The following is an 11832-nucleotide window of genomic DNA, read 5'->3' as shown; positions in this document are numbered from 1 at the left end:
CCAATGAAACATCAATAGACCACAACAGTCAAGCGAGTTACGAATCACCCCAATGGATGCCTACGTTCTTCCTTTCCTCGGTGTAATACCACTTAAGAACTACAGATGGTTATTCCCAATCAAGTCTGATTTTCACTGTCGCAAGCAGTACCTGTTCAGTGTGCCACAAGAAAAAGATTTGCAGATCACATAACGATGTCTAATCATATATGCAACAAGAGGATTTTCCCACACACACACGCACACACACACACATCTTCAAACTTGGAAAAGAGGAAACTAAGGGGGGGTATGATAGAGATATAAAATCATGAGTGATGTGGAGAAAGTGGATAAGGAAAAGTTATTTGCATGTTCCCATAATATAAGAACTAGGGGTCACCAAATGAAATTAATAGGCAGCAGGTTTAAAACAAACAAAATGAAGTTCTTCTTCACACAGCGCACAGTCAACTTGTGGAACTCCTTGCCTGAGGAGGTTGTGAAGGCTAGGACTATAACAGGGTTTAAAAAGAGAACTGGATAAATTCATGGAGGTTAAGTCCATTAATGGCTATTAGCCAGGATGGGTAAGGAATGGTGTCCCTAGCCTCTGTTTGTCAGAGGGTGGAGATGGATGGCAGGAGAGAGATCCCTTAATCATTACCTGTTAGGTTCACTCTCTCTGGGGCACCTGGCATTGGCCACTGTCGGTAGACAGGATACTGGCCTGGATGAACCTTTGGTCTGACCCAGTACGGCCATTCTTATGTTATCTTCTTAAACTCATTATGTTCTTGGTGTGCCTTGTAAAATATTTACTAGAACTAGAAATGCTAGTGAACAGTCACTATAACAACATAATCGGCATCACAGAGACCTGGTGGGCTAATACACAACTGGAATATTGATATAGAAGGGTACAGCTGGTTCAGGAAGGATAGGCAGGGAAGAAAGGGTGGAAGCGTTGCCTTGTATATCAAAGATGTACACACTTGCACTAAGGTAGATATAGCAGTGAGAGGCAGACCTGTTGAAAGCCCCTGGGTAAGGATAAACGGGATAAAAAACAAGGGTGATGTCATGGTAGAGGTCTACTGTAGACCAGTGGTTCTCAGCTGTTCCAGACTACTTTCAGGAGACTGATTTGTCTTGCATACCCCAAGATTCACCTCACTCAAAAACTACTTGCTTACAAAATCAGACGTAAAAATACAAAAATGTCACAGCACACTCTTACTGAAAAATTGCTGTCTCATTTTTACAATATTTATAAATCAATTAGAATATAAATATTGCACTTACATTTCAGTGTATAATATACAGAGCAGTATAAACAAGTCATTGTCTGTATGAAATTTTAGTCTGTACTGACTTTGCTGGTGCTTTTTATGTAGCCTGTTGTAAAACTATAAAACTCTCTAGATGAGTTGACGTACCCCCTGGAAGACCTCTGTGTACCCCTGGTTGAGAACCACTGCTGTAGACCATCTAACTAGGGAGAGGAGACGTATGAGGTTATTTTTCAACAACTAACAATCATGAAAAGCTCAGACTTGATGGTGATGGGGGACTTCAACTACCCAGACATCTGTTGGGAGTATAATACAGCAGGGCACAGATTACCCAGCAAGTTCTTGGAATGAATTGGAGACAACCTTTAATTACAGAAGGTGGAGAAAGCAACTAGGGGAGAGGCTGGTTCTAGATTTTATTCTGAGAAACAGGGTGGAATTGGTTGAGAATTTGAATGTGGAAGGCAGCTTGGGTGAAAGTGATCATGAAATAGTAAGAGCTCATGATTCTAAGGAATGGTAGGAGGGAAAACAGCAGAATAAAGACAATTCAAGAAGGCAGTCTTTAACTAACCCAGAATTGGTAGGTAAGATCCCATGGGAAGCAAGTCTAATAAGGCCATGTCTACACTACAAAATTATATTGATCTAGGTTACATCAGCATCCAGCCGCTGCAGTTATTACATCACTTGTGTGGGTCTACACTTCGCTCCTGGTGGTAGGAGTGCTTGTATCGATGCAGAGTGCAGTGTACTGTGGGTAGGTATCCCACTGTACAACTTGCTACCACCCAGTTAAGAGCATTTTGGGAAGTCTTTGCAATGCCTGACGGGACCAAAATGAGTGGTGCAGGAGTGACTGGGAGAACGAGTTCAACTTCCCATAATGCGGTATTCTCCATCCTATCATTTCATCTGCATCCCATAGTATTTTGCACCTTCTTTTCAAAATCCACACAAACCCATGCATCCCTCCTCATTGTCCATCATCTCTGACAGAAGCCTGGAGCCTGCATAGCTCTGCCCTATTGTCAAGAACACTGCAAGCACAGGGCACGTGATCCTGCAGTATTTGTGGAGCCGCAGGGAACATGACGATTCCTAGGAGGCTAGATTGCTGTGGGACATAGAAAGAAACAATTCAAGGTTCTTGGCAGTATTCAGGGACCAGCTGGAGGTGGTGGAGTGCTGGTTCTGGGCCTGAGAAGCAAGCACTGATTGGTAGGTCTGCATTGTCATGCAGGTTTGGGATGATGAGCAGTGGCTGCGGAACTTTCGGATGCACAAGGCCACATTTCTGGATTTGTGTGCCACACTCACACCAGTCCTCCAATGCAAAGACACCAGAGCTCAATACAGAGCTATACAGCTTAGGGAGGCTTTGAAAGACCATTTTAATAGTGAGCCAGAGTAGTGTCTGTTGCTGTAGTGTGCTCCACCTGGCATTGCTCTTTTGCAGCCCAGTATGAATCTTGTAGTGAATGCCCCGCACGCAGGAAGTTAACGCTGTCAATGCACCTGTTAATATTGTCTATGAATGATGTTATGGGGTCTGTGACAAAGTGAAGTAACAGGAAATTGGTGGTCAGATCTGCTCAGCAACAAACAGCATATGCTGTGAACTAATAAAGACTAATTTTGTTCCAAAAAATAGAATTTTATTCTGTAACATAAACCAGGCAATTAAAAAACATTTAAAACTTAATAAGTTAAGGAAACAGAACTTACAAAGGGGAAAGAACATTCCATTCCAGGACACACATACCAACCGTGTATGTGAAGCTATGATTGTCTTTAATGTCCTCACAGATGGAGTGGTACAGTGTATTGCACCCATCCTTGAGGCCATATGGAATTTTTTGGGGGGGTGGGGTGGGGGGAGGGAGTATAGGAAGGTCCCAATATGGAGTTCTTTATGAAGGTGAATGAAGGCACATCCACATCTAAGTCAATGTAAGCTGCTTTGCATCGACCTAACCGTGTAGTGTAGACCAGGCCTAGGGGAAAAAGGAGTTCAGGAGAGTTTGCAGTTTTTTAAAGACCCATTATTAAGGGCACAAGAGCAAAACTATCCCAAATGTGTAGGAAAGATAGGAAGTATGGTAAGAGACCAGCCTGGCTTAATTAGAAGATCTTCAGTGACCTGAAACTTTAAAAAGAATCAGGCAAGAAGTGGAAACTAGGTCAATTATGAATGATGAATATTTAAAAAACCCTACACAAACATGTAGGAGCAAAACTAGACAGGCCAAGGCACAAAGGGTATGGCTACACTTACAAATCTGCAGCGCTGGTAGTTGCAGCGCTGGTCGTCCAGCTGTGCAGGGCCAGCGCTGGTGTGTGGCCACACTCACAGCTACCAGCGCTGCAGTGTGGCCACATTTGTAGCATTTGCAGCGCTGTTGGGAGTGATGAATTATGGGCAGCTATCCCAGCATTCAAGTGGCAGCAACGTGCTTTTCAAAAGAGGGGGGTGTGGGGCAGTGTGACAGGGACCGGGGGGGGAGAGAGAGAGTGGATGTTGGGAACCGACACTGGGCAAAATCAGAAAATTTTCCCACCCCCTTACTGTTAACTGCAAACAACCTGCATCCAACATACTCTTTCCCCCCTCTGCCCCCTCCCCCCGTTTCTCTCAAGCAAAGCAAACACTCAACCCCTGCAGGGGTTATCTCATTTCATTGTTGACAGTAGTTACAGATTAATGACAGCAAACAGGAGCTATGTTTGAAGCAGCTCCCTGTGCCGTGCACGGAGCCCGGAGCTCCGAATTGACAACAAAACAAAGAGAGGCTGCATAACAAAACAAGGGAATAATTTAGTTAAAAGCATTCTGGGATACTCCTTATACCCTGGAGGCCAATAACAGCGCTGGTGAGTGTCCACACTTGATGACCAGCGCTGCAGAACCAGCGCTGCAACCCTTATACCCCAAGCAGACCTGGGTGTACGGCCAGCGCTGCAGCCAGGGAGTTGCAGCGCTGGTTGTGCCCTGCAAGTGTGGACAGGGTGTAATTGCAGCGCTGGAAAGCCTCTACCAGCGCTGCAACTTGCAAGTGTAGCCAAGCCCAAAATGAGATTAAATTAGTTAGGGACATAAAGGGTAACATTTTACAAATACATTAGAAGTAAGAGGAAGACCAAGGACAGAGGAGAGTCAATGAGGAGACAGAAAACACAGCAATGGCAGAAATGTTTCAGTTTTTACCAAAAAGGTTAGCAGTGCTCAGATGACTAACATAGCAAACATCAATGTAAATGGGGTAGGATCTGAAACTAATATGGAGAAAGAACAAGTTAAGAATTTTTTTGACACGTTAGAGGTCTTCAAGGGGCTGATGAAATACATCTTAGAATACTTAAGGAATTGGCTGAAGAGATCTGTGAGCCACTAGTGATTATCTTTGAGAACCCATGGAGGACAGTAGGGAACCCAGAGGACTGGAAGAAGGCAAATATAGTGCCTATCTATAAAAAGGGGGATAAGGAAAACCCTGCGAATTAAGTCAGCTTAACTTTGGTGCTGGGAAAGATAATGGAGCAAACAAACAAATTAATTTGCAAACACATAGAAGAATATAAGTAATAAACAAATTATGTCAAATCACCCTAATAGTTTTTTGTTTGTTTTTTTTAACAGGGTAACAAGCCTTGAGGCTTGGAGAGAAAGCACCAGGTGGGATGTCTCTCTAATTTAATAAGGTTTTTGATATTGTCTCACATGACCTTCTCATAAGCAAACCCGGGAAATGTAGCCTAGGTGAATCTACCATAAGGTGGATGCACAGCTGGTTGAAAAACCATAGTAGTAAACAATGGTTCATGGTCAAGCTGAAAAGTCATAGCAAATAGGGTTCTGCAGGGATCTATCCTGGGTCCAGTTTATTCAAAATATTTTCATAGATAATTTGGATAATGGCACAGAAAGTACACTTACAAAATTTATGGACAATACTAAGCTGGGAGGGGTTGCAAGAGCTTTAGAGGACAAGATTAGAATTCAAGATAATCTTGACAAACTGGAAAAATGGTCTGACATAAATAGGATGAAATGAAATTAGGACAAATGCAAAGTACTACATTTTAAGAAGGAATGATTAATTGCACAAATACAAAATGGGAAAGGAGTATCCAGGAAAGAGTATTGCAGAAAAGGATGTGGGCAGTATAGTGGATCACAAACTAGATACGAGTCAAAAATGCAATATTGTTGCAAAAAAAAGCGCACAAAATTCTGAGACTTATTAGCAGGAGTGTTGTAAGCAAGACATGAGAAGTAATTCTTCCTCTCTACTCAGCGCTGTTAAGGCCTCAACTGGAGTAGTGTGTCCAATTCTGGGCATCACACTTTAGGAAAGATGGGAATAAACTGGAGAAAGTCCAGTGGAGCGCTATAAAAATGATTGAAGGTCTAGAAAACATGAACTACAAGGAAGGTTGAAAAACCTGGGTTTGTTTAGTCTGGGGAAAAGACGACTGAGGGTTAGATATGACAACAACAGACTTCACGTATGACCTGAAGAAGAGCTGTGCGTAAGCTTGAAACTTGTTTGTCTCACCAACAGAAGTTGGCCCAGTAAGATATCACCTCACCCACCTTCTCTCTTTACTATCCTGGGACTGACACAGCTACAATACTACATTCAAGTATGAAGGTTGTTACAAAGAGGAAGGTAATCAATTGTTCTCCTTATCGCCTGAAGAGAAGGTCAAGAATTAATGGGCTTAAAATCACAGCCAGGGAGATTTAGGTTACACATTAGGAAAAAGTTCCTGTCAGGGTGTGACATTCTGTAGTTTGTGGGAGCACCCTACACCCCCATGTTCATCCTTATACGATTGTGTGGTATCTAATGCAAAGTTTGTCATGTTGGGTGTCTTTGGAAGGCTCATGATGTACTGAGCATTGTTATGGTGATGTTATAGGTTGTAATTTCATGTATATAGTTATTAGGCTAAAAATGTGCCTTCATGGCTTAAAATAAGCCCAAGCAAAAACTTTCTAAGAGCAGAAGGGCAGTTCACACCTCATCAAGGCACGTATGGGACAAACCCAGCCCAGCCTCACAGGAACAAAGGGTGCTGGCGTAGACAGTAACAAAAGGATCTGTTGGACTCTCGAGTGAGTCACGCCCCGTCCTTTGGTCAGTTTGGGACTGTGATGAGGTAATGCTCACCTGACTCTGAAGGGAGAGGGCAAAGTCAAGAGGGAAGAAAGAACACGATAAATGGGAGATTTTTCCCATGCTCTTCCTCTGTCTTCTACCTCCATCTACAGACATCACCACCAAGGGATTGAAGCGCTGATCAAAGGGGAGAGCCTGGCTGAAGGGCAACCAGCCAGCCTGCGGTGAGAAGCATCCAAGTTTGTAAGAGCACTGAAAGTGTTAAGATCAGCTTAGAATGTGTTTTGCTTTTATTTCATTTGACCAAATCTGACTTACTTTTTGACTTATAATCACGTAAAATCTATCTTTGTCGTTAATAAATCCATTTAATTCTACCTGAAGCAGTGTGTTTGGTTTGAAGCATGTCAGACTCCCCATGGGATAACAAGCCTGGTACATATCAATTTCTTTGTTAAACTGACAAACTCATATAAGCTTGCAGTGCCCAGTGGGCATAACTGGATACTGCAAGAAGGTTCCTAGGGCTGTCTGGGACCGGAGATATTGGCTAATGTCATTCGGTTGCACAATGCAAGGAGCAGCTTACATGCTAGAGGCTGTGTGTGAACAGCCCAGGAGTGGGGGTTCTCACAGCAAATCAGGGTAAGGCTGGCTCCTAGAGTCAAGGATTGGAGAGGCCTAGTAGCTCACTGGTCCAGACAACACCAGGGGAATGTCACACAGGGTAATTAAGCACTGGAACAAATTGCCCAGGGAGGTTGTAGAATCTCTGTCACTGGAGGTTTCTAAAAGCAGGTTAGACAAACACCTGTCAGAAATTCTCTAGATGACACCTAGTCCTTCCTCAGTGCATGGGACTGGACCAGATGTCCTATCGAGGTCTCTTTCAATCCCATGTTTCTATGATTTAAAGACTCAAACTGTTTCTGTATGAAAAAAATGAAGGTTACTTACCTTCTTCGACATACGCTCTGCATATTCACACTGATGGGATGCTCTGATCTTGAATGCTGCAGCCTTAAGGGTAGAATTCTAGCAAACAATCATTGCTGGAGCACTCACATGCCTCCCTCACCACTTCCTTCAGTGAACCTTGAGCATTCCATCTAAATTGTTTAGTCCTGTCTAAACATCCAGGGTATGTTACATAGCTTTGCCCTCACGAGTATGGGACTGAGGGGAAAAGCCCAGTAAAATTATAGACTAGTTTATATGAGGTTTTGTAAAATCTTTGGGTATGTATGAGGAACTATCCTGTCTTTATGAAAAACAGTAAATGGCAGATCAGTCATTAACAAATGTACTGTAGTTAACTTACATATCTTGCAGAGATAATGGCTATTAAAAGCACTTTTAATAGACAAATGAAATAAATTAGTTTCCTGAAGGCTCAAAGGGAGGTCTTATCAATTGTGAGAGCACTATGTTTAAATCCCAAGAGGGCATATTGAAGAGGTATTTTTACTATTTTATCCTTCAAAGGCCACTTATGCATCTGACCTGCTCCAATAGTCTGAAAGCATGTTTCACTCCCTGTTACACCGATTGGTATTAGATGAACATCTTGATCTATTCATTAGTTCCAAAGGTCTTTGCCTCCACACATAATTGTAAGGAATAAGCCCTCCTTACTTGTTCAGATAATATAACACTGTCCTAGTGTCTGTAGCCATCTGATCTACCTTGTGTTTGACCACAGGTAGAAATGACTTTAAAGCTAAAGTGATTGGTCTCAGCTCTAAAAGTTTGATGTGAAAATCCTTTTCTTTTAGTGACCAATGAGCTCTAACAGCTGTGACAGACCCAGGCCAGTGGGGTACAGGAGTCTGGTAGAGGGCAAATATACTGGTCACTGGGTGAGTAGTTTTCTGTTCCCTGAGTGACCAGAGCAGGGGCTGCACTAGAGTAATCAGGAACCTGCTAGAACCAATTAAGGCAGACAGGCTGATTAGATCACCTGCAGCCAATCAGGGCAGGCTAATCAGGGCACCTGGGTTTAAAAAGGAACTCACTTCAGTTTGTGGTGGGCATGTGAGGAGCTGGGAGCAAGAAGCTGAGAGCGAGCTGCTGGAGGACTGAGGAGTACAAGTGTTATCAGACACCAGGAGGAAGGTCCTGTGGTGAGGATAAAGAAGGTGTTTGGAGGAGGCCATGGGGAAGTAGCCCAGGGAGTTGTAGCTGTCATGCAGCTGTTCCAGGAGGCACTATAGACAGCTGCAATCCACAGGACCCTGGGCTGGAACCCAGAGTAAAGGGCGGGCCCGGGTTCCCCCCAAACCTCCCAACTCCTGATCAGATACAGGAGTTGACGGCCCAGACTGTGGGTTCCACCAGAAGGGAAAATCACTAAGGTGTGAAAATCTGCCAGTAAGCACAGGACCCACTATGGTAGAGGAGGAACTTTGTCTCACACACTATTGTACAAATGGACCCCCACACCAGCGTAGATGCATCAGAGGTAAATATTACCGATGGAGAATGCGAATGGAAAGGCATACCCTTCAATACATTTTGAACATTTGCCCAACATATTAGTGATGCGAACACCTGCTGTGGAATTACTAGTTTGCGATACATGTTTTCTAAACCTGGTCCTAATTTATTGCTAACCAGTGCTGAAGGTTTCTAATCTGAAGATGAACATATAGCATCACTGACACCAAGAGACCCAGGAACTGTAGAACAACAAAAATCAGTTATTGTGGGGAGTGAAAAGGGATAATTATAGACATTATCTTTATAAATCTCTCCATGTGAAGGAAAGCTTTTGCCACAGTTGAGTCGAGCATTGCCCCAATAAAGAAGATCCTTTGAAATGGAATTAAATGTGACTTCTTGTAATCCCAGACTGGCAAAGAGGAAACATTTGTTTTACATGAAGACATCTTCCCTCGAAGACACTTTTATTAGTCAATTGTTGAAATTGGATACACAAACATCCCCTGCAATCTGAGGAACACTGCCACTACAGATTGACTTGTTTTTAAAAACACCCTGGCTGCTGCAGACAAACCAAAAGGGAGAAGCTTACAATGAAAATGATCCTCTGCCACCATAAACTTCAGGTATTTCTAGTGACAAGGTCTAAATATATGGAAATATTAAACTTTTAAATCCAGGGCTACAAACCAATCCTGAGTGGTAGAGAACGGATTATAGAAGTTAGAAATTTCTGCATGTTCTCTTTCTAGAGGTGCTTAATTTTCTTAAATCCAAAATAGGGCAAAGCCCCCCCCTTTTTAAATTAGAAAATGACTAAAAACCTTTTCCTCTCTGATCTAATGATACCACCTCTACCAAACCTAACCCCACTACAGACTGAATCTCTACGCTTCATAAATATGTGAGGCCAACCCCTGGTCAGGGATGAGAGAGGTGGATTTTTTTGGGGTGCAATAACATCAGACAGGTGGATCCTGCATGTTAACTGCCATTTCTGGTAAACTAGGACAAATGGTACCCAAACTGTGAGTGAACCGTATCCAGCTGGGCTGGTTTATAAAATTCCAAATCCTTATGTCAAATCTGAGACCTTGTAGAAATCACATATGACAAAAGTGATTCTTTCCATTATTATGAGGCTTATAAGACTGCTTTTTCTGACGTTAATATTGAGGCTGAGGCGGAGAATAATTCCTTCCTTGGCATTATTAAGGAATCAATGTAGACAACTACATACTGTCTGATATCTAAAATTTGGAGTTGTGAATGATCTTATTCATAAAGACCAGAGATCTAGCTGTAGAGCTCATATTTTTCATCTTTTTAGTGCTCCATCCATCTGTACACTAACTGGACCTTCCCGTTCAAAAAAAAAGGTCTTCAATCCTCATCTTTGTAGAGGTAGGCCTGCTGATCTGATCCATGCATGCCTTCTTAAAGCGATGGCTGAAGCATCTGAAGAGTCAAATGCTACTCAATTGATATTTAGCAATGTGCTGCCCTTCCAAGAGCAGAGCACTTAAAACTCTTATGATCCTCAAATACTGATGAATAATATTTCCCCCAATAGACGATACTGTTGCCTTGCTGGGACCTCAATTTGAAACACCAAGGACATCGCCTATTCCCTTCTACATCAGAGGGAGCAGAGTGCAATTGAGTGCCTCTGATCTTTGTAAAGCTGCTTCTACAACCAATGAATTGGGACATGATCGGGTGTGAAACATGGCCGTATCTTTCCAAGAAAACCAGTACAATTTGTCAGCCTTCTTTGATTGTTCCAGACTGCCTTTGCTGGTCTGAACAGCCCTTCCAATAAGGGAAGAGTAACTCTTTGTCTAGTGGCCGCTCCCAGTAAATAAAAATGGAATGAGAATTCCTCAACTGAAACCGAGGGAATATCCAATATCTTCACCATATTCTTGCCTGCATATTTATACCTGCCTCTGAAAATTTCCACCACATGCGTCTGATGAAGTGGGTATTCACCCATGAAAGCTTATGCTCCAATACGTCTGTTAGTCTATAAGGTGCCACAGGACTCTGTCGCTTTTTACAGATCCAGACTAACACAGCTACCCCTCTGATACTTCACCAAATGATGCACTAACTCATTAATGCCACTGTATCTTCTGAAGGTGACAAGGCTGATTTGCCCCTTACATTCTCATTTGGGGATGTCATTCTTCCAGAGTCCAGATCTGACTCGCACCACTTTTCTGGTAATTCTCTCCCTGATATAGGAGACATAGCAAAGCTTGTAAGTTTTATTGGCTCAGTACCCTTCAGGTCCAGTAATTATATCTCCTCTTTGAACCTAACTGGAGAAATAGTCCCATACATAGCAAATTCTTAGTAAGGTGCTGGAGAAAGCCATTGTTACCATCAGATCCAAGGTGGTATTTGCTAGTCAGGCCAGAAACCCATAGTCAGATCCGATGATAGATTTATTGTATCTATCTATCTATCTTTGCCCAGATGGATCCAAGATATATAGGTATCTTTGTCCATAATACATCCTCTACAGATCCTTTCTGCGATCCATACTCTTCCTCCACTCTCAGGTTATTCTTAGTTCAGATATAACTGGAGACAGTAATATCCTGGGCTGAAGAAGGGAAATTGGAGAAAAAGTTCTCTCTGAAGAACCAAAAAGCATTTCAGGTGATGGCAAAAGAGGAGAAATTCTAAATTCCTCTACGTGATCTCTGCTTTCTGGAGAAATACATATCTGAGTCTGTTGTAGTACATCCTCTTCTTGCTCCTTTACTGTAATTGATCATCTGTGGCTGAACGGAGGCAGGATCCAATCTATGAACCTGTGCCTCGGATACTATCTGCTGCAGTGCCACACTGCTACAGGCCTCTGGTGCCACAGTACCTTCTTGTTTCACTGGTGCCTCAAGCCTCATTTTTGGAATTGGCTCATCTGGACACAAGCGCATCGGAAACATCTTTTGAAACAGTGTTTCTTCTTCAGTTCCACC

This window comes from Mauremys reevesii, linkage group 11 (genome assembly GCF_016161935.1).
Source record: "Mauremys reevesii isolate NIE-2019 linkage group 11, ASM1616193v1, whole genome shotgun sequence".
Lineage (NCBI taxonomy): Eukaryota > Metazoa > Chordata > Testudines > Geoemydidae > Mauremys > Mauremys reevesii.
Note: the sequence above shows the minus strand (reverse complement) of the source record.